This window comes from Penaeus monodon, unplaced genomic scaffold (genome assembly GCF_015228065.2).
Source record: "Penaeus monodon isolate SGIC_2016 unplaced genomic scaffold, NSTDA_Pmon_1 PmonScaffold_18836, whole genome shotgun sequence".
NCBI classification, from domain to species: Eukaryota; Metazoa; Arthropoda; class Malacostraca; order Decapoda; family Penaeidae; genus Penaeus; species Penaeus monodon.
Genome location: NW_023648412.1, coordinates 1 through 4,227, shown reverse-complemented (window position 1 = coordinate 4,227; position 4,227 = coordinate 1). Strand labels below are relative to the sequence as shown.

Sequence of the window (4,227 nt, the reverse complement as noted above, 5' to 3'; positions counted from 1 at the left end):
TGTAGTAAGTCTGTGGTATGGGCGTGCTTTACCATAAACTTGTAGTTGTTTGATCCTGCAAAGCATCCACAAATTGGTCCCTCAGCAGAAACAGACACCAGATCTTCATTCACTCTGGCGTCAGCACAAAGGCACAAGTTACTAACTCCTGAGCCAGCGTTGAAATGTTTCTCCTCGTATTCTCACCCTGGTCCTAAATCTGGCCTGGTGCCGGTGTCGTAACCTGCGCTCCAAGCCGCCTTGACAGTGGAGTATGTTGCCCTCTGCGTTTGGGGTTAAGTGTCCCAGAATTTCTACAGCTTGGCCCCCGAGAACTTGTTACCAGTTGCACTGCCGTTTCCTGCTCATCCCAGTCTTGTGCCATCGCCAATACTCGAATTATGCTAGATAGGCCTCCAGTGATACCCCACCATCAAAATCTTGCGGTTTCCTTCTTGTCTTGTTACTGGCTGAACGTAGAGAAGGCGTTGGGAAAACTCGAGGAGAGGGCCGAGGGCCCCCGTGGCTGCCTGGCGTCTTAGGTTGCATGAGCGTCAAATCAAGCGACGTCTCCCTGGCCTCGCTCACTGCCTCACTCGATGCCGGTACCTCTTGTAGTCCCACTGCCGATATTTTCGTTTTTCCAGCTTCCTACGTCCTTCTTCCTTCATTTCTTCTTTGGCTTCCTTAATTTCTTCTTCCGTCTCTTCTCCACTGTTTGAAGTGCGCGAATTTCTTGCTTCACTTCTATAAATGTACCCCAACTCCCTTCCATATACTGCACGCTCTACTCCAAAACTTGCAAGCCTGCAGTAGGTGTCATCTACCCATTGTTTCTGGCTTTCTTAAAATTCACTGACTACCTCACGGGGTCTCATTCACTTCCAGGCGACTCTCCTTCGTCTGCTTCTCCACGACGCGCGTCTGGTTTGCCATTATCTGGGTTGTTCGCTCACTCCAATCCTTCTTCGATGCATTCATCTCTTTAAACGCTTGGCATGTCGGTTGCCTCTACCCTACCCAAGCACTTTCGCACTTTCTTTTCCTACCTTCTGGATAGCCGCCATGATATCTGGGGAGGGGAAAAACTGCTCACCTTCGCCCTGACCCGCCATATCTCGTCACTCTCGCCACCTGTTCACGCACAAGTTAAACAAATTATTCTTCATAATAGATGTGGATCCCATCTCCTGACAACAATTATGCAAATCATCCTTGCAACAGCGTGGCGTGGAGGAGAGAAAACGATGGACTTCTCTATTTCCTTATTCTCCAGTTAAATCACAACACGGAAAACAGTCCACATACGTGCAGGCGCCCCCGTCCTTGGAGTCCCCTCTGATTTTTTTCCCTCTCGCGCCCTTTTTCCCGCCCAATACTACTGCACATCGCAATACGCAAAACGGCGTTCACAGCAAATATATATATAATATATATATATATATATAATATATATATTATAAAATATATATATATATATATATATTATGTGTGTGTGTGGTGTGTGGTGTGTGTGTGTTTGTGGGTGTGTGTTGTGTGTGTGTGTGGTTGTGTGTGTTTGTGTGTGTGTGTGTGTTTGTGTGTTGTGTGTGTGTGTGTTGTGTGTGTGTGTTTGTGTGTGTGTGTGTGTGGTGTGTGTGTGGTGTGTGTATATATAATTTTATATATATATATTATATATTTTATATATATATATATATAATATATATATATATATTATATTATTGTGTGTATGTTTTATATATGTATATATATGTGAATTATATATATATATTATTATATTATATATTATATATATATATATATGAATTTTTCATATTTGTATACATAATTTTCCTAGATTTAAAATAGATACTAAATAACTTGTCTATAATATAATATATATAATAAAATATTTTATATATATAATATATGTGTGTGTGTGTGTGTGTTTTTGTGTGTGTTTTGTGTGTGTTGGTGTGTGTTTTTGTGTGTTGTGTGTGTGTGTGTGTGTGTGTGGTGTGTATGTGGTGTGGGTTTGGGTTTGTTTTGTTAATAAATAGTCTATAAATGTATAAATAGATAGATGATAGATAATAAGGTGTTATATGTATAAACTATAATTTATTTGTTTATTTATTTATTTATATATATTATATATACAATATATATATCATATATAGGGATATATGTGTGTATATATATATATATATATTATATATATATATATAAAATATTAATATATATATATATTTATATATATTATATATAATTATATAAAATTATATATATTTTATATTATATAATATATACTATTAATAATATATATATATAAAGATACTCATAACCCCTTTTTCTAAACATCACTTAAATGCGTCCCTTCGTGAATTATGATCTTCTTTTCGTGGGTTTTATTCCGAAATAACCTCTTCAGATGAATAAGCCAGTTTTGCTTTTCCTAACCATTCTTATCCTTTACAACTGAATTGCGTTAATGTGACTGGGATAAATTTTGGGTTTTCTCGCCGGGGGGTTCTACTTCTCTTGTTAGAAGCGCATTCGCAATTCATCCCAAAGTTTTTATTTCTAAAACTAAGCCAACCCCTACATGTGAAAACTTATAATTAATCGAGTCAGTATATGTGCTTTTGTATCGCATGTAAGATGGGTGATATTAATTTTCTTCACAAATATCTCAGAAAATGTATCGGAGCTCGAAAGTCGCAGCACAACACCAAAACCAGAGGATCAAGAACTGCATCTCGAGCTTGTTTTTTCCCTGCATACAGGCATGAAGTAGTCGACGCTCGCTCTTACAGCACTGGAATTTGAGGAAAGACAGGAGGACATGCTGCCCACGTCAGGATATTTCCGGGGCGTCTCCTGCCCAGACTACGAGAAAGGTCGATGTCATCGGCCTTTCTGCCACTTCCACCACCACCCTAGGGAGGGGTCACACTCTTAAGCAAGGGACAAAAAAGGGCTTTCGGGATCTTCTTCATTTGTCAAAGGACCTTGAAGCCGTGGGAGCCAGTGTGGCCGGACGTTAGAACCGGGAGTCACAGCGTTTTCTCATTCCCACGACAGAGAATTAGAAATTATAAATACATGTCTTTGATTTGCCTTTATTATGAAACCGGAAATGAGAGCACAGGTCTCCATATATCTTCTCATTTTTTTTCTTTTCTTTCCTTTGAGGATACCACACATGCCTTTTACAACCAAGATTCATAATTTGTGTGTATATAGGTATAAGGTGAATGAACCCATTTTTGTTGCAGACATTTATTTTCTGAGGTAGCAACTTGTTCTTTTCCATTCATCAGGCTTGAAAGCCCTTGGGAAGTCAGTATTTTGTGTTAGGGGGATTCATAATATATTTCTGCAAAATGAAATAAATTAAAAGAATAGTAATTGTTTTTCAAATTTTCTCATCCACATGGATAATGTGTGTACAGTGATTGCGATTGCCTCTGCATTTTAAATGCATATTATTTAAAAAAGCCCAAAAAATGACAATATTTTCTCCAGGATAGAACTTGCATTGGTTTTCTTACTTTAAATAAACCCCCTGATTGCATCATGAATCTAAGTTATTTTGCCACCCAAAATAAAAAAATACATAATTTTGGATTTAACAAGTGGCTTCATGAAGACCCAAAAAAATAAGAAAAATAAAAGTAATCCTACCATACAATTGTCCTGTTGATTTAAGGGGATAGTTTTCATTGATTATTATCTATAGAAGAGTATTTTGTATAGATTTTTTTTATAGATTGCTCTAATTCAAACAAGTGTTTCTCAACTATGACAAAAATGCTCTAGTCAGTTGTTCATCAGTGAAGATGAAGGTCAGTGCAGGTGCTACAAAAATTTTTTACTTATCAAATATACAAACTTCCTTGGGTTAATCTAGAGGAAATGGAATTTTAGTAAAACAAATGGGAAATTCTACTAAAATGAAAGAATTATATGTAGTCCAATCAAAAGAGTCATATAAAGTGTAGTAAGACATGATTATGTCACAATATAAAAATAAAAGTGCCTAAATTCATTGCTTGGAGACTAAGTTCCCTTCTTCATTTATCAGCTAAGTTGCTGTAAACAAACCATGCAACATCAGAACAGGGTGTGAGGAAACGTAGTAAAACAGAGACTCATTGTCAGTCTCAGCAAAGGATATTTATAATGATTTGATTATTGAATAATAGGAAGGTTCCTTTTGTTGAAATGAAAGGGTTTACCTAAAAGTAATTGTCTTTAATTTTT

General features: G+C 36.9%; 1 pseudogene; it reads right to left on the bottom strand.

Moving 5' to 3' along the window:
• Nucleotides 1–378: 378 nt before the first annotated feature.
• Nucleotides 379–1,094, bottom strand: LOC119569812 (annotated as a pseudogene).
• Between the last annotated feature and the right edge of the window lie 3,133 nt (nucleotides 1,095–4,227).